This window comes from Choloepus didactylus, chromosome 3, assembly GCF_015220235.1.
Source record: "Choloepus didactylus isolate mChoDid1 chromosome 3, mChoDid1.pri, whole genome shotgun sequence".
Classification (NCBI taxonomy): Eukaryota; Metazoa; Chordata; class Mammalia; order Pilosa; family Megalonychidae; genus Choloepus; species Choloepus didactylus.
The window spans coordinates 220217312-220243197 of NC_051309.1; the positions used below are offsets into that span (position 1 = coordinate 220217312).

At 39.3% G+C, this 25886-nt stretch overlaps 1 protein-coding gene and 1 non-coding gene across 8 annotated transcripts in view; one reads left to right on the plus strand and one right to left on the minus strand.

Annotated features, from left to right (window-relative positions):
• Window positions 1-25886, plus strand: part of UNC5D (unc-5 netrin receptor D) — a 536791-nt gene that overhangs the window by 372923 nt on the left and 137982 nt on the right. The gene's annotated exons all lie outside the window — the stretch shown is intronic.
• On the minus strand, window positions 21523-21629 carry LOC119530759. The gene has a single exon (XR_005216139.1). It is a non-coding gene; the product is annotated as a U6 spliceosomal RNA (small nuclear RNA).

Genomic DNA, 25886 nt, shown 5'->3' on the forward strand with positions numbered 1-25886 from the left:
TGGTCGAGGATTCGGCAGCACCTGTATATTAAGTCCCGATGAGGAAATGAGCACACGGTGATAATATCGTAACCAGAGAAACCAGCCTACTCTGTAGGCATTGGAATCCCTTGGTGCTAATTGGAATTTTTCACAGGTTTAAATCCAAGATAAAAATATGGTGCGCTCTGATTTCCCAGGAGCGGGCTTCTTCATTATTGCCTGGTAATACGGATGCTTTTAATGGACACTTACCCTCTGATATTATTCAAGATCTGGTTTTTGAGCCATGAGACTTGCTGACCCTGCTTTGTAGTCCCCATGTGCAGAGCAACATACAGTGTGATAGATCATGCCTGTTTGTTGTGTTCCTGATTCTCTGCCCTAGCAGAGCAGGAAGATCCAGTGTTAAGAATCTTAGAATCTCCCACACTCACAGACCTGCCTTGGGAAAGATAATCTAGAAAGATATTGCACTTAAGGTTGAATAAATTCTGCTTTGATTCCAAATAATCATTTCTTCCAAAATCTAAAAATTCCTGAAAGCTCAGAGATGTTTTCACAGTTGGGATCTTAACTTACATGTCCCTTGGAGTCTCATCTGTTTAACAGTTCTTATTTAATGAATTATATATTTAAAAATATGCCCAAAACCACCAAATTAAGAAAAGGAATCTTTTCCTTGGAATAATTTTTTTAGAAAAATAATTTTTCCTGTTAGTTTTCTTTTCTTAGTCCTTTGAATCTAACTCTATCCACTTCTCCCTCTCTCTCTCCCTCTTTCTCTCTCCCTCCCTCCCCTTTTCTCTCTCTCTCATCTCTAATAATTCTCTGAAATGTAACTTTAACCCCTTAGAGTATGTGCTTTCTCTTAGTTCCTCTCCACTTATAAAACATGGCCTTTTTCAGATATGGAATTGGATTAGATTTTTGCTCAATCAAAGCTTAAATCTATAAGTTGTTTAATATAGACATTTACGAAATATAGGCTAGGTTTGGAAGGTTTCTCGAAGAGACAAGAATCATACACTTCAGGAAGTTGTATTTATGTGAATGTGACTAATGAACAAGATTTTTCTCGTGTTCTTATTCATCTACTCATTGATTGAAGGCAAAGAACTTATTGAGACATATTTTATCGCTGCCAAAAGCTTCTAGCCATGGAGTCTCTTTTCAGTTTCTGGCCAGCAGCTCTGGGGCTGAATGACACACTTTACTGCCAAAAAATAAACAGCAGCAACAAAAAGAATCTTCAGTTTTTGAGAAGTCAGAGGGCATTGGCATGGAGTCCTAATCAGATCTTTGCCAACTGCTTAAATTGGTGGCCTATAGGGGCATAATTATCTTTCCCTCAGGGATATCACAAAGAGCGTTTGTTTTAAAAGTATTGTTAACCTTCCTTAAAGACTGAGTCACATCCTACAGTTTATAATATTTCATGACAGTTAGAATAACTCTTTCTGTATCATGTCCTGGATAGAAAGAATGGAAAGGAGAAGCTGGAGCTCAAATTCTTGGGCTCTGCTCAGTTTGCAAAAACACTAAACACTGCTATTTCAAGGTGTCTTGGGAAAATGGGAGCTCAGGTTCTGTAAGTAGATAGACCTTAAAAACAACATATTTATCACAAATGCAAGACTCCCGTATCCCAATTCTGAGCACTGCCTCTAAGACTTGTGTATTGAAGTGTAAATGGCTGGCAGGATTTCATAGTGACCTTCTCTCTCCAGATCTTTGCCTGGATGCTTATGGAGGCTCCATCTCATTTAATCACCATTTACAACTCTGAAAATTCTCTCCAACACCCTAAGACCTACTGTGAACGACAAGGAGCTGGGCTTTCTCTGTAAAGCCCATTGCATTCGTTTTCCATTTCCAGTCTACGACCTGTAACTCTCTCTTGGCTCATTGACATCAGGGATAACTCCTTCCTGTGGGCAAGGCTCTGACCCTACTCCTAGAATTTACTTTTATCTTGCCAATCTACAGAAATGGCAAATCTTAATGCAGTATAATAAGAATCATCAGGAAGTCTGCTGCCTGCAACCTCATTTTATAGCTGTTGAGGAACCACGTTATCTGTGGGACCTTGGTGTTCATGAAAGCAGTGGCTAGAACCCAGATCCTGGGATAAAGAGATCTTTCTTCTAGTGTGCCTTCTCTCTCTGGCCATATTTTACTGTAGTACATTTTATATCACATTCCTGAGTTTTACAGGCCTGTCATCACCAAAGTAATAGCAACAACACAAGACAATATATATATATCAGAGATTTTTGTCTCTTCTTTTTACCCAAGTCTTGCACTGGACAAATGAGAGTTGCATCTACATTTACACTCAGATTCTGCAAGGATTTCTAACAAATGGGTTTATACTTTACCTGATACCAAGTAGCAATGGCTAACAGTGCTTTTATGGACCCTGTGAAATCCAAATCAGTTCAGTCTACTCATCCAGTCCATCGGGACAAGAGGCATATCAACAGATTGCTTTCTTAGCTGGGTGCCTGGCTAATCTTTAGGCATTTGCTAAATTTAATTAGTACATACTCCAAAGATTCCTTGAAAGTACTGTTTTTTTTTGTTTTTTTTTTGTTTTTTGCAAATACAGATTTAATTTTAATGAGACATTAAGCACCTATAAGACATTTTAATGATGCACTAAGTACACAGTAGATACATTTTGCATAATTACAAAGTACTTGTGTTTTTTTTACAAGGAATTGTGTTCCCCTTCTCCCTGCCCCACTCCAAATCTGGTAAAATATGTATCTTTTGTCAAATAGTATTAACTCCTACCAAGTGGTCAAATCTCTCAGGCTTAGAAAATGCTATGTAGACATCATTGAGGAAAGGGACACAGGAACTTCTGATCATCTTGTGAATTCTTCGATAGGAGAAAGTGGGAGTTATTAGTCTCTCTAACTCAAGTTTTCTCAAACTCAGCACTATTGACATTTTGGGACAGATAATCCTCTGTTGAGGGAGACTGTCATGTGCATGGTAGGATGTTTAGCAGACTCCATGACCTCAATCCAGTAGTTGCTACTGGCATCCCTTTAGTTGTGACAACTCAGAATGTCTCCAAACATTGACTTGGGGTGGGGGTAGTGAGAATCTCCCTCAGCTGGGAACCCCTGCCCTAATTCTCTCTTCACCTCCTGACTCTCCTTCTCCCTGCAGTCCATCTCTGATTTAAAAGCAGATAGATCCTTACAAGATTCCAAAATCATTTAGTGGCTTCTAAATGTCTAAAATGGTTTGGAATTCTAGGAGTTCAGGAAGGAAAATGGAACAGAGAATGAAATCTGGAGAGTTTATTTTACCATTTTCATTAAATTGTATCAGCAAAACTGAAATATGAGTAGAGAACAAACCACTGATATTCTTCAGACCCAACATTGAATGCATCCAGTTGTTTTCCCCATAACACCTACAGGATAATGAGTAGAGAATGATAATGCTGTTGGAGGTTGTGCTGGTTTGGATGTATTATGCCCCCCAAAACAGCCAGTGTCTTTGATGCAGTCTTGTGTGGGCAGGAAACATATTGGAGATGTGATCATTCAACTGTGGGCAAGATCTTTCATTGGATAATTTCCATGGAGGCATGGCCCCGCCCATTCAGCATGGGCCTTGATTAGTCTACTGGAACGCTATATAAGCTATGACAGAATGAGCGAGCTTGCTACAGCCAAGGACACTTTGAAGAAAGCACAGGAGCTGAGACAGGAGCTGAAGCTTACAGAAACATTTTGGAGATGGCCTTCGAAAGCAGACTTTTGCTCCGGAGAAGCTAAGAAAGGACAAACACCCCAAGAGCAACTGAGAGTGACATTTTGAAGAGGAGCTGCAGCCTAGAGAGGAATGTCCTGAGAAAAAGCCATTTTGAAACTAGAACTTGGAGCAGACACCATCCACATACGTTCCCAACTAACAGAGGTTTTCCGATACCATTGGCCATTCTCCAGTGAAGGTACCCGATTGTTGATATGTTACCTTGGACACTTTATGGCCTTAAGACTTTAACTGCATAACCAAATAGACCCCCTTTTATAAAAGCCAATCCGTTTCTGGCATTTTGCATTCTGGCAGCATTAGCAAACTAAAACAGATTTTGGTACCAGGAGTGGGGTGCTGGTGCTGCTGAGTTTGCAAATACCAAACATGTTGGAGTGGCTTTTTAAATGGATAAGGGGATTATTGTGGAAGAACTGTGAGGAGCTTGATGGAAAAGGCCTAGACTGCTTTGAAGAGACTGTGGAAATAAGGACTGTAAAGATACTTCTGATGAGGCCTTGAGCAGAAATGATGAATGTGTCATTGCCAACTGGAAGAAAGACAAACCTTGTTTTAAAGTGGCAGAGAATTTGGCAAAATTGAGTTCTGGTGTTGGATGGAAGGAAGAATTTGAGAACGATGAGCTGCGATGTTTGGCTGATGAGATTTCAAAACTAAAAGTTGTGGATATGGCATGGCGTCTCCTTGCAGCTTGTAGTAAAATGCAAATGGAGAGAGAGAAATTTAGAACCGACCTCTTGAGTTCAAAGAAACCAGAAACTGATCATTTTGAAAATTCCGGGCTTCCAGGGAATGGAACCCCAGAGGCTTTAGCCCCACGTGAGGATTTAACCAAACATGGAACCCAGCCGCCATTTCAGTACAAGCCAGGATTGGAGACGGAGTTATCCAGAAAGGATTTGTGGAATGTCCTATTGTCTGATGGCTTTGAACCCTGTGTGCTTCATGTGAAACCAACAGAATTTTTGTGAGATCTTTATAGATGGAGCTGCTGACAGTCTGGACTGGAGGAGACAGACAAGGAACAAGTTGAAGGAGAAATTTCTTCAAAGACACAGCAATGAAGGTTGAGGTCTGGAGTCAAGAGGTCTTGGGCTGGGAGAGTGGAGTGGCCTACATACATGGAAAGGGTGAGTTAGCCCCAGCGGTCGAGGGTGGGCCTTCTACCTCGATGTTCAGGAAAGGTGTTGCCACCTCAGGCCTCAGGGAGGGTGGAGCACATTCCCAGGGTACTGCGGAGAGCCTGGCCACCACCCCACTGTTCTGAAGGGGTTGAGTATGTGTATTAGTTAGGGTTATCTAGGGAAACAGAATCAATAAGAGGTATCTATGACTATAAAATTTATAAAAGTGACTCATGCAACCGTGGGTATGCACGAGTCCAAATTCTGTAGGGAAGTCAGCAAACTGTCAACTCCAAGGAAGATGTCCAATGAACTCCTCAGGAAATGAACCAGCAACTTCGACGAACTCCTCAGGAAACGCTTCGCTGGGCAGCCAAAGAAGTGAAGGTCCTCTATCTGTCTCACTTATAAGTCTTCAACTGATTAATTGGATTAAATCCAGTCAATTGCATTCTCTCCTTGTGGAAGACACACCCTTAGGTGAGTCATCCATCACAGCTGCAGTCAATTGACTGATGATTTAATAACCCAGCCTGTTGGTTTATTAACCAGCCACAAAAGTCCTCACAGCAATTGTTAGGCCAGTGCTTGCTTGACCAGACAGCTGGGTACTATCACCTGGCCAAGTTGACACATGAACCTAACCATCATAAGTGTGTGCCCCAGAGATGGAAGGGAATCCGGGAGCTGCCCCAATGTTTGAGGAGGGTGCAGCCAAGAAGGTGGTCTCCCAGTGTGTGGATATCTTGTAGCACTCACCCTTGCATTTGGAGAGGAAAGGGCTGCCACAAAGGCCCTTAGGAAGGGTTAGATTACTGCTCTCTCAAGCCCCAAGGATGCAACATCATTCTGTAAATGACTCTCAGACTTTGAAATCTAATGGAGTTTGCCCTGTGGGTTTTAGAAACTGTTTTGGTCCTGTTAACCCTGTTTTCCTTTCAGTTTCTCCTTATGGCAGTGGGAATGTTTACTTTATGACTGTCCCTCCTTTGTATATTGGAAGTACATAACTTGTTCTAAGTTTCACAGGTCCACAGCTAGAGGGGAATTATGCCTTAGGACAAACCATGCCTGTAACTGATTTAGTGGAATCTTGTAGTTAACTATCGTTACTGAAATGGTTTAAGTTTTTGTGATATTGTGATGGGATGAATGTATTTTGTATATGGAAATATCATGTTATTTTGGGGTTCAGGGGGTGGAATATGCTGGTTTGGATGTATTATGTCCCCCAAAATGCCATTATCTTTGATGCAGTCTTGTGTGGGCAGGAAATGTATTGGTGTTGATTGGGTTGGAGACTTTTGCTTGGATGTTTCCGTGGAGATGTGATCACTCAACTGTGGGCAAGATGTTTCATTGGGTAATTTCCATGGAGGTGTGGCCCAGCCCGTTCAGCATTGGCCTTGATTATTTACTGGAGCACTATATAAGCTCAGACAGAAGGAACAAGCTTGCTCCAGCCAAGAGGGACACTTTGAAGAACACACAGGAGCTGAGACAGGAGCTGAAGCTTACAGAGACATTTTGGAGATGGCCTTTGAAAGCAGACTTTTGCTTTGGAGAAGCTAAAAGAGGACAAATGCCCTAGGAGCAACTGAGAGTGACGTTTTAAAGAGGAGCTGCGGCCTGGAGAGGAGTGTCCTGGGAGAAAGCCATTTTGAAACCAGAACTTGGAGCAGATGACAGCCACATGCCTTCCCAGCTAACAGAGGTTTTCCGGATGCCATTGGCCATCCTCCAGTGAAGGTACCCGATTGTTGATGTTACCTTGGACATTCTATGGCCTTAAGACTGTAACTGTGTAGCCAAATAAACCTCCTTTTATAAAAGCCAATCCATTTCTGGTGTTTTGCATTCCAGCAGCATTAGCCAACTGGAACAGAGGTGTTGGGCCGTGGCTCTGTTTCTCATAACTTGAACCAGCTGCTCATCACCCCTGCCCACAATTTCATTATGCACATACCAAATGTTTCCCTCCACAGAATTATAAATTACTCTGTATTTTGGACTGTTTAGCTTCCTAGCTGCTAAAACAAATACAACCCAATGGATTGGCTTAAACCATGGGAATTTATTAACTCATGATTTTGAGGCTAGGAGAAGTCCAGAATTAAAGTGTCAGCAGGGTCATACTTTTTCCCCGAAGACTGTGCCCTTCTGGGGCTGGCTGCCCACAATCCTTGGTCCTTGAGTTTTCTGTCACTGACAAGGCACATGATGGCATCCCCTCTCTTCTCTTCCAGATCCTGTTGGCTGCCAGCTTCTGGCTATTTCCTGTGGCAATTCTCCCCATGTCCAATTTTCTTTGCTTATGAGGACTTCAGCCCTATTGGATTAAGGCCCACCCTAATCAAGTGTGGCTACTACTTAATTATTACCATTTTCAAATGTTCTATTTACAAATGGGTTCATACACACAGGGCAAGGCTTTAGGACCTGAACATGCCTTTTGTGAATAGGATTCAATCCCAAACATAGCATTTGTAATTCCTAACAAACAAGTCAACATCTAACTATGCTGGGTTCAAATTGAGACTTTTATGGAGTCTGGGTTTTTTGTTTTGTTTTGTTTTTTTAAAACTCTTGATCCTTTTTTAGTAAGAGTTGGAGGAAGGGATTGAGATGATAACCAGGAATTAGGGAGTGGGAATTCTCCATTTTTATGGGACAAGTACAACCTCGCCTATGGCTGTGCTTTGAGCCATTAAAGGAAGCCCTGTTTCTCATTAGTGCAATTAATATCTCGAATCTGTCAATGTGGGACCAAGAAGTTTGTCCTGATTCAACAGCCCCACTGCCTCCATCACTCTAGTTATTTATAACATCCTGAGAAGGAGTCCTCAGAATTTTGAAGGTATACACACATGCATTGCAATCTCTTCTTGCTGCACAGATCTGATTTTGCTCTTCATATAAGCGTCTCTTTCACGCATCTTAGGATCCTTTATACAAACTTCCCTGAGCTAGAAGCGTAGAGGAATTTCCTCCAGCTGGGTGACAGAGCCCTTATTTGGTTTTGGGGGGAGCCCAAAACAGCAGCCTGGCCTAAGTTTTTATTTAATGAAGGCATTGGAACGCACTTTAGCAAATTTACCACTTTCTGAGCACTCACTATGTGTGAGGAAGACAGAAAATATATGCCTTAAACTTGCAGATTACTAGGGAGTAGAAGAAATGGAGACACAGGAGTTACCTAGGTACACATGAAGGAATCCAAAGGGAACATACTACAATTTCTTCTACAGGGTTAAAACATGCTGTACAAATGTGGTGAGATTTCAGAAGCAGTTTAAATCAAGAAAGCCTGTGGAGTAAAGATCATTGAGAGGTGATCATATGCCTGTTAAAATCAGCTCACCACCAACTCTCTCTGTTTCCCCCTGATGTCAGCTTCAGTTGAGACTTCATTATCACTGATCTGCTTCAAGCCAGTCACTGAGAAGCCGAGGATTGTAGAATCACACGGGCAGCTATGCCATGGTTGATATTTGTCAGCATGCCATGGGAGGGAAAATCAAATGACAGTATTATAGTTTTTAAAGACGAATACTTCTGTATATACACATAACTCTTCCTCAGCTCCAAATACGGGTGTGTGAGTACATATAAGTGACTCTGTGTTATCTACAATAAAAGACAGACAGTATAGACACCGAAATTATAACAGTAGTTAATGTTGAAGGATGGGATCATTGAGGGTGATTATTCATTTTTTATTTCCCATATTTTTTACAATAAATGTGTTAGTGGAGAAGAGCAGTATTAATTTTAAAAGAATAACTCTGACTTGTCATATATATTTAACATAACAATATAAATGTGTATTTGCACAGGTGAAAATGGAATGTTGCCACTGATGCACTGTATTTTTCTAGCATAACAGATCCAGTGTTTGCTTGTAGTTAGTATTCATCCAGCCATACCACCTAAATGTAATGCATTTGTTAACCAACAATTGTGTTTCTTCAAACACTGATACAGCATTGAGTTCAAACACTTATTCCCCGTGCAAAGAGAGGATGATTCATTAGCAGTAGTTAATGATGCTTCCATCAGTCTGACTTCACCTGCATTGTACAAACAAACCCCCAGAATGTATTCGTTGAAAGCAACTGTTTATTAAGAGAAAATGTGTTATAGCTTAGCCTTCCTGGTTAGCTATAATGGAACATAATCACCCCTAAACTCTGTTGCTTTTACACATGTAAGCACATTCAAGTTGCTGCTATAATCAAGAATAAGGACCAAACAGTACAGCAATGGAAAACTATTTTTTTATTTCTTCATGTCATGATACATTTATCAAGGTGCTTTGTTATCATTAAAAATTCTGGTTTTGAACTCCTCTGTGTGTGTAAAAGAGAGAGAGAACACACACTCATGTGTTTGTGTACATTCAAACATGTACATGATGCCTTTAGGAACCCTAAAGTAATATAAGAATCACTGTTTGTTCCTATATTTTATTCATTGTTTTTAATGATTAATGTTCATGTTATGGGATAAGAGTTATGCAAGGCAAAGTTTCCTGGTTTATAGCATTAGTTTTCTATGATTATTGTTCAGATTCTGATCTTTGAAATGAGTGCTGTATAGACAAATGCTCTCTTAGTAGGTTTTACAAAAATACAATCACCCATATTCTTAACTATAATTGTCCTTTTGCATGGTTTATCTGTTGGCAGTGTATAGGCACTTCCTGGTTAATTATAAATGAAGACAGACTAGAAAGAAATATAGACAACGGTCGTGAACTTCTTTTTATGTTTGATCTAGATTAGAGAAATCTGCTTCGATAAGCAGTGTAAAAAGCAAGCATGAGTGTTTCTCTACAACATCACTTCCTGAGTTAGCAAGATAAAGTAGTATTCCAGGGACAACTCAGATCATTTTCTTTCTCATTCCCATGAACTATAGTCAAGGGATCCAAAGTTCCAGCAACAGCCAGGTTAGCTATTTTTTCCTATTAGAAAATAATTCTAGTTAGCTGATCCTTGTGCCGTGCATCACTTAAACGTGTACCACATATACCTCCTGCACAATCTGGAGCATTTTATGCAAACGGTGACTCATAGTGCAGCATCTGCAGGAAGGAGAGAAGGAGTGGGCGTTCCAATTAAAACAGGAAAAAAGAAAAAAGCCAATAGCTCATCTTTACAGAATGTGGACTTCCATTACCCATTCCGTTTCCTCTTTGAAGTCCTAAATCACCATATAATGATGTGGCTTGAATCTAGAAACTGAACCCTATACTTTGCAGCAGCATTCATCGTATTATTTTTGAATACTGTTAGCAAATGGGACAAGAGTACCTGCCCCCACAGTGTCCGCAGAGGCTTGAATCCTCAAAAAAATTAGAGATTCCCCAGCTCGTTATAAAATCAACGGTGAGAGAAGTTGTAGAGAACGAGAGCTAAACTCTTGGCGATATTCAACTTGGGAGCTGATAATGAAAACTCATATCGTTGAGAAAGAGGATTCATTATATTTGACCTGATATTCTGCTAAGGAAGTCTATTGGTCAAGGTAATATTTCCCCTACAGCCAAGAGATTAAAATCTGAAATACGTGATACTGGTATAGGCATGCTTTCAAAGTGCAAGCAACTGTATAGGACCTAGTGAGGCAATGCAATGCCGTGAACAAAAATAATCAGAAAGAGGTGACACTGCATTTTTGTCACATGTGAAGAGTCAGCTTGTGTTTGAGATTATGTTCTAGAGAAAGAAAAAAATGAAAGGAATCTTGTTTCATTTCCATGAGCACATTTGTAAATCAGATTTTTAGAAATTTTGGATAAGAATGTTTCTGGAATTAGTAGATTTCTGAAAATAAAATAGGGGAGCTATTATGCGGAGATGAAGAAAAGCATCAGCTAAGCCCATATCCAAGAAATACTTCTATAGCACTGTGAATTTAGAATGGAGAGTGGTTGATGTTTGAGACTCTGGCCTCAGTTCATCATTGACTGGATATGGACCTTATGGGCCGCAGCCTATATTCATCTCCTCCTCTCTGAGGTCATATTAACTTGCTGTGGGTGTCAGGAGCCTCCATTAAGCCTGAAGCCGTTTCTGATATGACAGATTGTTCTGAGCAGGAGTGTTTTACTCTTCTTTAATGATCACTGCCCTGGATTACAAGGTGAGGGCACTGAAGAAGGCTGTCCTTGGGATGCAGTGCTGGGCCAGCAGTGGCAGTGGAGAAGCCAGAGCTAGAATTAGCATTGGCAGTACTCAGGAGCATCTTTGCAGATTGTGTTGATTTGCAATGAGAATGAGATAATTCTTTCCAAGAATTAGGCATTGTTTAATCAGCCCTCTTAAACCCCTTCAAGGTCTTGGTTTTCTAAAGCCTGACAGGCGTTTGGCTCTTTGGATACATGGCTGGCTCTGCTCGCAGGAGATGTTGCCTTATCTATCAGGGATAGTGATCCCCTTTATACTGCTGACACAGCAGAGTCCGAGTTGGGTAGAGTAAACTACCCTGGGTGGGGAGTAAAGACATGCAGCCATGTGGCATCTATTTTCTGAGATCCATAAATAAGATGGGTCAAACCAGGTAGCAAGCTTTCCTTGGAAACAGTATATGTGATAAGGAGGTCCTAAAGGCCAGGCCAAGCCAGGCAGGTTTTGTGTGAACACAGCGAGTCAAAGAAGAAGAAAGACGTAGCTGGAAGAGTTGACGTTAGAAAAGTCACCACAAAAAGGTAGAAAGGTGAAAGAGAGAATGTAGCAAATAAATGGATAGGGAGTGAAAGAATGAACAGGTTCAAGAGAACACAGCTAGGTACATAGTTAATAAAGGGTGAGTTCAGACACTTTGAGAAATCAAATTCTGGATATTTGGCATGAGCTTTATTATGCTTTATTTTGCTTTATTATGCTTTCTTTCTTTGTTAATGCTTTATTATGCTTTATTTTCTTGTAAAATAGGAAATACAAAAGAGTATATATAACTTAAATTTTCAGTGTAAAAATGAATAAAAAATTGAGTACCTGTGAACTCAACAAACAGTTTAAGAAGTATATCTTTGCGTTTGACCCTCTCCTCGTGTAGAACCTCCATCCCCACTAGAAGATAACTCTAGTTTGAAATTTGTTCTAGTCATTCCTTTATTTCTCTGTAATATATTTTTCTGTTTTACCATATAGGATATATCCCAAAACAATATAACTTACTTGGTTTTGTCTTGTTTGGAACTTTATGTAAAATGGTACTTGTGTCTTGCTTATTGTGCAAGTTTAAATGTTTGAGATTCACCTAAGTTGATGTATTTATTCTAGTTCATTCATGCTCATGTATACTGTTCCACTATTTGATGTAGTCATTCTCCTGCTTAAGACCTTAGTATTGTTTTCAGGCTTTAGGTCTGTAAAAACAGTGTGCTGCTATTGACATCCTTATCCACATGTCCTGATGCAGATGTGCAGGAGTTTCTCTAGGGTGCACACATAGGGAAAAACTGGATAGTACAATTTGTGCACATCCAACTTTACAATGCAATACACATCATTTTCCAAAGTTGTTATAGCAAAGCAAACTCTTATCATCACTGACTGATCCCTGTTGTCGTACATAATCAGCAACACTGGATATTTTTAGACTTTTCCAATTTTTGCCAGTGAAGATGATCTGATAGTTTATTATAGTTATTCATGCTTGTATTTAAAGAGTCAACTAGTTCAGTAGGTTTGATAACAAGGTAAAAACTGATATTCCTTGTGCCTCAGGGGCATGACTTTTACTCTATCCATGCATAATACCCAGTCCCCCATCTTCCCAGTATGTTATACTTTTTGTTAGATCATTATCATATTTATGTTGGCATGACTTTATAAAAGCATTTCACAGATGGTCAGAGTGTAGCATAATTACTTTTACAATGCAATACTTTGTTTTCCCTGGAGAGTCATTAGATTTTTTTTTTTCACTTTTCTTAGTTTGCTATATGGCTATCACTAATTCAACATCTAAACTTTTTTCTAGGGATGAAAATCTTTTTATATGTTCAAACATTAGGCATTATTGTACACTGGATTTTTATCATCTTGTATAAATATTTATCATTGTCCTCTCACCTTCTTTTTTTTTTTTTTTTTTTTTTTATTCTCTCTCCTTTTTATTTTTTTTCTTATTTTTTTTTAATCATCATTTTATTGAGATATATTCACATACCACGCAGTCATACAAAACAAATTGTACTTTCGATTGTTTACAGTACCATTACATAGTTGTACATTCATCACCTAAATCAATCCCTGACACCTTCATTAGCACACACACAAAAATAACAAGAATAATAATTAGAGTGAAAAAGAGCAATTGAAGTAAAAAAGAACACTAGGTACCTTTGTCTGTTTGTTTGCTTCCCCTACTTTTCTACACATCCATCCATAAACTAGACAAAGTGGAGTTTGGTCCTTATGGCATTCCCAATCCCACTGTCACCCCTCATAAGCTACATTTTTATACAACTGTCTTCGAGATTCATGGGTTCTGGGTTGTAGTTTGATAGTTTCAGGTATCCACCACCAGCTACCCCAATTCTTTAGAACCTAAAAAAGGTTGTCTAAAGTGTGCGTAAGAGTGCCCACCAGAGTGATCTCTCGGCTCGTTTTGGAATCTCTCTGCCACTGAAGCTTATTTCATTTCCTTTCACATCCCCCTTTTGGTCAAGAAGATGTTCTCCATCCCACGATGCCGGGTCTACATTCCTCCCCGGGAGTCATATTCCACGTTGCCAGGGAGATTCACTTCCCTGGGTGTCTGATCCCACGTAGGGGGGAGGGCAGTGATTTCACCTTTCAAGTTGGCTTAGCCAGAGAGAGAGGGCCACATCTGAGCAACAAAGAGGCATTCAGGAGGAGACTCTTAGGCACAAATACAGGGAGGCCTAGCCTCTCCTTTGCAGCAACCGTCTTCCCAAGGGTAAAACTTATGGTAGAGGGCTCAACCCATCAAACCACCAGTCCCCTATGTCTGTGGTCATGTTAGCAACCATGGAGGTGGGGTAGGCGAATACCCCTGCATTCTCCACAGGCTCCTCAAGGGGGCACTACATCTTTTTTTTTTTTTTTTTCCTTGTTTGTCTTTTTTCTTTTTTTTTTTTTTTTTAACTTTCCCTTCTTTTTTCAAATCAACTGTATGAAAAAAAAAGTTAAAAAGAAAACAAACATACAGTAAAAGAACATTTCAAAGAGACCATAGCAAGGGAGTAAGAAAAAGACAACTAACCTAAGATAACTGCTTAACTTCCAACATGTTCCTACTTTACCCCAAGAAAGTTACATAATATAGCAACATTTCAGTGAACTTGTTCCTACTACATCCATCAGAAATAAACAGACCATAGTCATTTCTGGGCATCCCCAGAACGTTAAATAGCTTATCTGTTCTTCTTGGATTATTGTTCCCCCTTCCTTAATTGCTCTCTACTGCTAGTTCCCCTACATTCTACATTATAAACCATTTGTTTTACATTTTTCAAAGTTCACATTAGTGGTAGCATATAATATTTCTCTTTTTGTGCCTGGCTTATTTCGCTCAGCATTATGTCTTCAAGGTTCATCCATGTTGTCATATGTTTCACCAGATCGTTCCTTCTTACTGCCGCGTAGTATTCCATCGTGTGTATATACCACATTTTATTTATCCACTCATCTGTTGAAGGACATTTGGGTTGTTTCCATCTCTTGGCAATTGTGAATAATGCTGCTATGAACATTGGCGTGCAGATATCTGTTCGTGTCACTGCTTTCCGATCTTCCGGGTATATACCGAGAAGTGCAATCACCGGATCGAATGGTAGCTCTATATCTAGTTTTCTAAGGAACTGCCAGACTGACTTCCAGAGTGGCTGAACCATTATACAGTCCCACCAACAATGAATAAGAGTTCCAATTTCTCCACATCCCCTCCAGCATTTGTAGTTTCCTGTTTGTTTAATGGCAGCCATTCTAACCGGTGTTAGATGGTATCTCATTGTGGTCTTAATTTGCATCTCTCTAATAGCTAGTGAAGCTGAACATTTTTTCATGTGTTTCTTGGCCATTTGTATTTCCTCTTCAGAGAACTGTCTTTTCATATCTTTTGCCCATTTTATAATTGGGCTGTCTGTACTATTGTCATTGAGTTGTAGGATTTCTTTGTATATGCAAGATATCAGTCTTTTGTCAGATACATGGTTTCCAAAAATTTTTTCCCATTGAGTTGGCTGCCTCTTTACCTTTTTGAGAAATTCCTTTGAGGTGCAGAAACTTCTAAGCTTGAGGAGTTCCCATTTATCTATTTTCTCTTTTGTTGCTTGTGCTTTGGGTGTAAAGTCTAGGAAGTGGCCTCCTAATACAAGGTCTTGAAGATGTTTTCCTACATTATCTTCTAGGAGTTTTATGGTACTTTCTTTTATATTGAGATCTTTGGTCCATTTTGAGTTAATTTTTGTGTAGGGGGTGAGGTAGGGGTCCTCTTTCATTCTTTTGGATATGGATATCCAACTCTCCCAGCCCCATCTGTTGAAAAGACCATTATGGCTCAGTTCGGTGCCTTTGGGGGCCTTATCAAAGATCAGTCGGCCATAGATCTGAGGGTCTATCTCTGAATTCTCAATTCGATTCCATTGATCTATATGTCTATCTTTGTGCCAGTACCATGCTGTTTTGGCAACTGTGGCTTTATAATAAGCTTCAAAGTCAGGGAGTGTAAGTCCTCCCACTTCGTTTTTCTTTTTTAGAGTGTCTTTAGCAATTCGAGGCATCTTCCCTTTCCAAATAAATTTGATAACTAGCTTTTCCAAGTCTGCAAAGTAGGTTGTTGGAATTTTGATTGGGATTGCATTGAATCTGTAGATGAGTTTGGGTAGAATTGACATCTTAATGACATTTAGCCTTCCTATCCATGAACATGGATTATTTTTTCATCTTTTAAGGTCCCCTTCTATTTCTTTTAGTAGAGTTATGTAGTTTTCTTTGTATAGGTCTTTTACATCTTTGGTTAAGTTTATTCCTAGGTACTTGATTTTTTTCGTTGCTATTGAAAATGGTATCTTTTTCTTGAGTGTCTCTTCAGTTTGTTCATTTCTAGCATATAGAAACATTACTGACTTATGTGCATTAATCTTGTATCCCGCTACTTTGCTAAATTTGTTTATTAGCTCTAGTAGGTGTATCGTTGATTTCTCAGGGTTTTCTAGATATAAGATCATATCATCTGCAAACAATGACAGTTTTACTTCTTCTTTTCCAATTTGGATGCCTTTTATTTCTTTGTCTTGCCGGATTGCCCTGGCTAGCACTTCCAGCACAATGTTGAATAACAGTGGTGACAGCGGGCATCCTTGTCTTGTTCCTGATCTTAGAGGGAAGGCTTTCCGTCTCTCACCATTGAGTACTATGCTGGCTGTGGGTTTTTCATATATGCTCTTTATCATGTTGAGGAAGTTTCCTTCAATTCCTACCTTTTGAAGTGTTTTTATCAAAAAGGGATGTTGGATTTTGTCAAATGCTTTTTCAGCATCTATTGAGATGATCAATTGATTTTTCCCTTTTGAGTTTTTAATGTGTTGTAATACATTGATTGTTTTTCTTATGTTGAACCATCCTTGCATGCCTGGAATGAACCCCACTTGGTCATGGTGTATGATTTTTTTAATGTGTCTTTGGATTCGATTTGCAAGTATTTTGTTGAGGATTTTTGCATCTATATTCATTAGGGAGATTGGCCGGTAGTTTTCCTTTTTTGTAGCATCTTTGCCTGGTTTTGGTATTAGATTGATGTTAGCTTCATAAAATGAGTTAGGTAGTGTTCCATTTTTTTCAATGTTTTGAAAGAGTTTGAGTAAGATTGGTGTCAGTTCTTTCTGGAAAGTTTGGTAGAATTCCCCTGTGAAGCCATCTGGCCCTGGGCATTTATTTGTGGGAAGATTTTTGATGACTGATTGGATCTCTTTGCTTGTGATGGGTTGGTTGAGGTCTTCTATTTCTTCTCTGGTCAGTCTAGGTGGTTCATATGTTTCCAGGAAATTGTCCATTTCTTCTACATTATCCAGTTTGTTGCCATACAGTTGTTCATAATATCCTCTTATAATTTTTTTAATTTCTTCAGGATCTGCAGTTATGTCACCTTTTTCATTCATTATTTTGTTTATATGGGTCTTCTCTCTTTTTGATTTTGTCAGTCTAGCTAGGGGCTTGTCAATCTTGTTGATCTTCTCAAAGAACCAACTTTTGGTGATATTTATCCTTTCTATTGTTTTTTTGTTCTCTATGTCATTTATTTCTGCTTTAATCCTTGTTATTTCTTTTCTTCTACTTGGTTTAGGATTGGTTTGCTGTTCATTTTCTAGCTTCTTCAGTTGATCCATTAATTCTTTGATTTTGGCTCTTTCTTCCTTTTTAATATATGCGTTTAGTGCTATAAATTTCCCCCTTAGCACTGCTTTTGCTGCATCCCATAGGTTTTGGTATGTTGTGTTCTCATTTTCATTCGTCTCTATATATTTAGCAATTTCTCTTGCTATTTCTTCTTTAACCCACTGATTGTTTAGGAGTGTGTTGTTTAACCTCCAGGTATTTGTGAATTTTCTAAGTCTCTGATGGTTATTGACTTCTAATTGTATTCCATTGTGGTCAGAGAATGTGCTTTGAATAATTTCAATCTTTTTAAATTTATTGAGGCTTGTTTTATGTCCCAGCATATGATCTATTCTGGAGAAAGTTCCGTGAGCACTAGAAAAGTATGTGTATCCTGGTGATTTGGGATGTAATGTCCTGTATATGTCTGTTAAATCTAATTCATTTATCAGATTGTTTAGGTTTTCAATTTCCTTATCGGTCTTCTGTCTGGTTGATCTATCTATAGGAGAGAGTGATGTGTTGAAGTCTCCCACAATTATTGTGGAAACATCAATTGCTTCCTTTAGTTTTGCCAATGTTTCTCTCATGTATTTTGTGGCACCTTTATTGGGTGCATAGACATTTACGATTGTTATTTCTTCTTGCTGAATTGCCCCTTTTATTAGTATGTAGTGGCCTTCTTTGTCTCTCAAAACATCCCTGCATTTGAAGTCTATTTTATCTGAGATTAATATTGCTACACCTGCTTTCTTTTGGCTGTAGCTTGCATGAAATATTTTTTTCCATCCTTTCACTTTCAGTTTCTTTGTGTCCCTGTGTCTAAGATGAGTCTCTTGTATGCAACATATTGATGGTTCATTTTTTTTGATCCATTCTGCGAATCTATATCTTTTAATTGGGGAGTTTAATCCATTTACATTCAACGTTAAAACCGTGAAGGCATTTCTTGAATCGGCCATCTTATCCTTTGGATTATGTTTGCCATATTTTTCCCTCTCTCTATTAATAACCTTTATTGTACCCATACCGAATCTCTTTAGTACTGAACCTTTCTCCAAGTCTCTCTGTCCTGTCTTTGTTTCTCTGTCTGTAGGGCTCCCTTTAGTATCTCCAGTAGGGCAGGTCTCTTGTTAGCAAATTCTCTCAGCATTTCTTTGTCTGTGAAAAATTTAAGCTCTCCCTCAAATTTGAAGGAGAGCTTTGCTGGATAAAGTATTCTTGGCTGGAAATTCCTCTCACTCAGAATTTTAAATATATCGTGCCACTGCCTTCTCGCCTCCATGGTGGCTGCTGAGTAGTCACTACTTAGTCTTATGCTGTTTCCTTTGTATGTGGTGAATTGCTTTTCTCTTGCTGCTTTCAGAACTTGCTCCTTCTCTTCTATGTTTGACAGTGTGATCAGTATATGTCTCGGAGTGGGTTTTTTTGGATTTATTCTATTTGGAGTTCGCTGAGCATTTATGATTTGTGTATTTATGTTGTTTAGAAGATTTGGGAAGTTTTCCCCAACAATGTCTTTGAATACTCTTCCTAGACCTTTACCCTTTTCTTCCCCTTCTGGGACACCAATGAGTCTTATATTCGGACGTTTCATATTATCTATCATATCCCTGAGGTCCATTTCGAGTTTTTCAATTTTTTTCCCCATTCTTTCTTTTATGCTTTCATTTTCCATTCTGTCATCTTCCAGGTCACTGATTCGTTGTTCAACTTCCTCTAGTCTTGTACTATGAGTGTCCAGAATCTTTTTAATTTGGTCAACAGTTTCTTTAATTTCCATAAGATCATCCATTTTTTTATTTAGTCTTGCAATGTCTTCTTTATGCTCTTCTAGGGTCTTCTTGATTTCCTTCATATCCCGTACTATGGTCTCATTGTTCATCTTTAGTTCTTTGAGTAGCTGCTCTAGGTGTGTCTCTTCTGGTCTTTTGATTTGGGTGCTTGGGCTTGGGTTATCCATATCATCTGGTTTTTTCATATGCTTTATAATTTTCTGTTGTTTTTGGCCTCGTGGCATTTGCTGAACTTGATAGGGTTCTTTTAGGGTTTGTAGACCAGTTGAAGTCCTTATCTCTAATTTATCAGATCTACAGCTTCGTGGAGTACACTTTCTCTAACTAACCAGCAGGTGGCGTCCACGAGCCACCTGTTCTCCACAAGCCAGATCTCCCCTGCTTAGCCTTTTTGGTGAGTGGGGGAGTGAGTCTTGTGGGGCCCAATTGGTGTACCAAGCTTGCGTGTGTAGTTGGCGTTGCCTGCCCTGTATGTGGGGCGTGTTTCTGGGCAGTCGGGGAGGGGGGGTGGCCCTAACAATCAAATCTCCCTGATGATCCTAGAGTTTTAAAGCTACTGCAATAGTCTAATCCTTCAGTTCAGTCCTGCCACAGTTTGTCTCTGCCACTGACCCACAAGTCTTTGGTATTGGCGTATGGCTCCTGAGACTTGCAAGTGGGCCCCTCTTCCAGGCTGTGCACCCCGGGTCCTCTGTTGAGGGATGACTGTGCTATGTCACAGGTGAGTGCCGTCCCCCCAGGGCAGTTCTGGGCTGCTGGGCTGTGTTGGGAGGCTCCCAGTCTGCTCAAATGATGGCTGAATGGGGCTCTGTTAATTCACACTGCTCCCCCTTCCCAGCTCTGGGACATTCAGCTGAGGTTGCAGGGAAGGCTAATGTCCACGCCCAGTTTTGTGGTGTGTGCCTGTTATTTGAAGCACTTCCGTCACACTGGGTTGTCTGGGGCAGCTCTGGGCTATGGGGCTGGCGATGGGCAGGAGTGTTTCCTGTCCACCAGGATGGTGGCTGTGAGCGGACACCCCCCTTTTCTTGGGAAGTTGTGTTGTTTAGTGAATTTTCTCAGCCACTGGATTATTGCCTTTTGTCTCAGAGCTCTCTTAGTTCTGCTCTTGACTTGACGTGCCCAAATTTCAATTCTTTGAAGCTTTCTGTATTGAGCTTCTTAGAGTAATTGTTTTAGAAAAAGCAAAAAGGATTTAAAAAAAAAAAAAAAAAAAAAAACAAAACGGCCCTCCTCAGAGATCTAATGGGTTATTGAAATGCTAATAGACAAAGCAACCAGGGCCATTAAGGAAAGGTGCACAGGGCAGAGAGATCAGCTTTGCTTCGGGATTTGCATATGCGCCTCAAGGCCTGATCTCCGCCCTTCCCCTCTCTGTGTTCACCAGAACTCCAAAAATCCTCTGCTTTTATTTTGGAGTTTTTCGTGTTGTTTTTTTTCTATGCCTGTCTCCTCTATGCTGGGCTGGCTGCTCTCAGAGTCTCTGGTGTCTGGTCTCAGTCTATCTATGGTTGGAGTTTGAATCAGTAGAATGAGTTTTCGATAAGAGCAGCCACTGCAATTCTCCCTTCTCCTTCCTGGAGCTGACAGCCCCTCCTCCCCCGGGACTGAGCCTGGCAGGGAGGGGCGCGGGTCCCCTGGCCGCAAAAACTTACAGATTTCGCTGATCTCAGCAGTTCCACGTTTTCATGAGTGTTGTATGAAGTATGCCCAAAGACAGATTGCTCTGTGGTGTCCAGTCCACGCAGTTCCTGGCTTTTTACCTACTTTCCTGGAGGAGTAACTAAAACATACAGCTCACCAGTCTGCCATCTTGCCCCGCCTCCTCACCTGCTTTTATATAGATTCATTTCTTTCTAGGCTTGCTTCACAGCTGCATTTTTGGGAACTCTGAACCTGAATTTCTTTTCTGGCTGTTTCCTAAGATTTTATCATTGTCTTTGGTATTCTTCAGTTTCACTATAAGTGAGGATTTCTTTTGTAAATCCAACTTGAGATTCAGTAAACTTCTTGAGTCTGAGGACTGGTATCTTTTGTTAATTTTAATAAATTCCTAATTATTATTTTTTCAATGTTGCTTCTCTAGGATTCTCTATATTCTGTGGTAGAATTCATATTAAAAATATTTTTGACCAGTGCTTCTCAAATGTTAGCCTACATAAAAACCTTGTGGAAGACTTGTTAAAGCAGAGGTTCTTACTATATGGTAGGTCTAGGTTGTGGATTGATCATATGCTAAATCTGATTCTATTGGCCTCTGGAACACACTTGGACCGTACTTTATTAGACTTTCCTGCACAATTTTCCCAAGTCCTTTAACCACTTGCACATATATATATTTAATCTCAGTGCTAAATTGGGTCTAATTTCTTCATATTTATGTTTCATTTCACAAACTTTCTCTTCAATTTTATCTAATATGTTTGATCTGGATCTAATTCATACTTTCCTGGTCAATTTTTTTTCTTTTTAAATATGGAATGCTTCACGAATTTGCTCGTCATCCTTGCACAGGGGTCATGCTAATCTTCTCTGTATTGTTCCAATTTTAGTATATGTGCTGCCGAAGCGAGCACTCCTGGTCAATTTTAAGAGTCTCCTTTTCATGTGTTACATTTTTATGTATTCTTTTATTTAAATATATTAAGACTATTTTATATTTTATATTTGGTAATTACAATATCATAAGTTTTTGCAAATCTAACACTTTGCTGTTTCTGCCCGCTCACTCATGTGTCCTCTTGAGTTAAATACATAATGATATTTTGGATAGTCAGCTCGTGTTCATTGAAATTTATCTGCAGGAATTTTTTGAGGCCAATTCTTTTTTTAAAATGCAATTTTATTGAGCTATAGTTACATACCATACAATCATCCAAAGTGTACAATCAGTTGTTCACAGTATCATCATATAGTTGTGCATTCATCACCACAATGAATTTTTTGAACATTTTCATTACTCCAAAAAATAATAAAAAAAAAAGTAAAAAAGAACATGAAAAACTCTCATACTCCTTCCCACCCCAATTATTCATTTACTTTTTGTCCCTCTTTTTTCTACTTATCTGTCCTTACACAGAATAAAGGGGTGTGAGCCACAAGTTTTTCACAATCACACAGTCACACCATATATGCTATATAGTTACACAGTCATCTTCAAGAATCAAGGCTATTGGGTTGCTATTTATTCCAATACACTAAAAACTAAAAAGAGTTATTTACATAAAGCATAAGAACAACCTCCAGAATGACCTTGACTCTATTTGAGATCTCTAAGCCACTGAAGCTTTATTTGGTTTAATTTCTCATCCTACTTTTGGTCAGGAAGGCTTTCTCAGTCCCACAATGTTGGGTCCAGGCTCATACCTGGGAGTCATATCCCACATTGCCAGGGAGATTTACACCCCTGGGAGTCAGGTCCCACGTGGGGGGGTTGGAGGGAGGTGGCTGTGAGTTCATCTGCCAAGTGGGCTTAGAGAGAGACTACATCTGAGCAACAAAGAGGTTCTCTAGGGTGACTCTTAGGCACAATTATAAGTAGGTTTAGTGAGGCCTATTCTTAGAGAGTGTTTCTCTAGAGAGGATTTGTAATTGTTTTTGCTAGGTACATAGGGATACTGCTCATTTGATACCACTTTTAATTTTTCTCTGAGATTTTTTTAAACCATGCAAATTCTGGCCTCATTATTATTTTTTTAATTCAATTTTATTGAGATATATTCACATACCATACAGTCATCCAAAGTGTACAATCAATTATTTACAGTACCATCATATAGTTATGCATTCATCACCACAGTCAATTTTTGAACATTTTTCTTGTACCAGAAAAAGTGAAAATAAGAATAAAAAAAAAGTAAAAAAGAACACACCCAAATCATCCCCCGCATCTCACCCTATTTTTCATTTAGTTTTTGTCCCTATTTTTCTGCTCATCCATCCATACACTGGATAAAGGGACTGTGATCCACAGGGTTTTCACAATCACACTGTCACCCTTGTAAGATACACTGTTATACAATCGTCTTCAAGAGTCGAGACTACTGGGTTGCAATTTGATAGTTTCAGGTATTTACTTCTAGCTATTCCAGTACATGAAAACCTAAAAAGGATTATCTATATAGTGCATAACGGTGCCCACTAGAGTGATCTCTCGACTGGCCTCATTGTTTTGAAAGTGGACTTGGGTGAGGAACTCTCAAGAGAGACATTTTGATTTCCCTACTCCATTTAATGTCAACTCCATGAAATGGCAAGTTTTCTGTGGATTGTGTTATTTTCTAGCTCATTCCCTGTGAGTGAATGCCCTTTGATGGAATCTGCTTTATGCCTGGGCTGCTGACCTCAGCTCTCTACTGGGGCCTCAGGCTTGTCTCCCGTCCTGTGTTCATCCTCTCCGTATGGGAGACTGGAAGGCGTGGCAGTGGGAAATAGCTGCTCCTGTACCCACTTACCCAGGAATCAAACTTTCTGCAGATGTGTGACCTCTAATTGTCTCACTTTACCATTAATTTGTATTTCACATGCTGCCTAGCATTTTTAGTTATTCTGTATCAGGAAGAGTTTCCATGCACATCTACTCTGCCATAGTTCCAGGACAGCATTCCTAGTGATCTTTTTCTTGGGGTGGGGTGGGAGGTGCAGGGGAAAGAACATGGCATATTTTTTCCATAACTTAAAGAAATATATTAGGTCAGAAATTACTGATCAGTTGTGTGGTCTCAAGTAACTTGCTTCACTCCTCTTGCCCTATTTTCTCAGCTCAAAAGCAAGGGAATTGAGCTAGATGGCTAGTTGGACTCTTAATTCCCTTCTTCTTCTAAAATGTTATGACTCAAGGGTGGTAAACATGATATACAAGATCTGCTTTCTAAGGTGGAAGATAAAGTACTAAATGGTCTAGAAATGCAACAGAAATGAGTGACCATATATGACACACTTGCTTATAAAATTCAACCACTCAGTTTTTCTTCATCCTAATATGAAAAATGACAATAGTATTGCAGAACTTGCATCCAACCTGCTTCATACAGGAAATTTTTTAGGATTCATTGGATTATCAAATCGTTTCACAAATAACCTGAAATACTCAAGCTGTCATTCTCTCTATAATTAAGTTTCTCTTATTATCTGGTTTTAGCCAATTATCACCTGGATATTAGCCAAAAATATTGCCATATTCTCTTATAGAGGTAAAAAAGCTTCTGGTTATATGGTAAGTATTCATGTAATTTGTCTTCTCATTCAGTGACACTGGGTGAATACGCATTTCTTTAGGATATTTAATTGATATCTAAGGAGTCATACATCGAAATAATGGTCTTTTTAACTATTGCTCTAACTTCTTTTGTATTTCAGCTTCTCTATCAGGGTGGCATCATTCATGTCTGCATTTATTCATAAGAATAAGAAATATTATCATCATTTTAATAATAGGCATTTCATAATAAGCATTATTGTGAGCAAACATAGCTAAGTATCAGGAATCCTCAGAGATAAATTTCACTGCTTTTAAAAGGGTGCCCAATTTAGTTGAGGCAACAGAACACATTAATGAAAAAGTAATTAATAATATAAGGTAGAAGACACTAAGTCCCAGATTTGGGGTACCAACAGTAAATGCTCTAGAAATTTCGAGTATGAAGGTAACACAGTCTGATAGAGGCAAATCACGAGGAGGATATGCCATGCAGATGGAGGGTACAAGCAAAAGAGGGAAAGGTGTGAATCACTCAATTATAATAAACAATTACCATGTGCAGGCTTCTGTCTAGAAATCCTTCAGTTTTGTTGGATGCAACTTTATATTCCACATTTGAGTAATGTAAAGCTGGGCCAAACTTCAGTCATATATTTACGTAAAATGTTATCTGATTTTGCATGAGAATAGCACTCAATTTAGATACTCCTGATATTAAATCCTTCTTTGTTCAGCAGAAAGAAGATGTTTTTTCTGCTTCAGTTTTCAAATTTGTGATCCAAACACCACCCTCGCATTCAAAGGTCACCTTTTCCTTCTTTATTTGGGAAAAACAGAATGTGCTTCACATTCACTCCTGAGTCAACTACCTCTCAGCTGATTTAGGGGTGTCATGGTCTCCTTCTCACCATCCCTTCCTTCAGCACAGATCATTGCTTGCTCTGTTCCTGGCTCCCTCTGAATCTGCTGCATCGCAGTTCACCATAATGTAAGAGGTGTGTGCTTAGCCAGACACACTTCATTCCATTTTCTCCAAGCTTTACTCTTCCGAGTATAACCACACAATGCTATGTCAGGGGTACTGAGAAGATGAAGATTAGCAAAAAGTAAATTCTAGTATAGAAAGCAAAAAAGTGAATCCTGTAAGTTAAATATGAATTTTCCCATCATTCGAGGGCAAATCATAAAGATTTAAACACTCCACAGGATCTCTGCTCTTGAACTCAACCTACTTCCTATCTTTCCTTGTTCTCCATCCTCCCTGTCCTCAGACCAGATCATAGACTGAGTCACTTCCTTTGAACCTTCACAACCTACAACTTGAACCTCTGTGGGGAGCTTCGCCCCTCACCACAGGGTTTTGTCAATCCACATTCTGTCTCCTTCCCCTTACTCCTGCAATCCCAGGGACATAGAACCCATTGCAGTACAGGTATACCTCATTTTATTGAGCTTCACAGATATTGCAATATTTACAAATCTAAGATTTTTGGCAATCCTGGGTTGAGCAAGTCTATCAGTGCCATTTTTCCAACAGCATGTGCTCACTTTCTGTCTCTGCGTCATGTTTTGGTAATTCTCACAATATTGCAAATTATTATATCTGTTATGGTGATCTATTACTATTGTAATT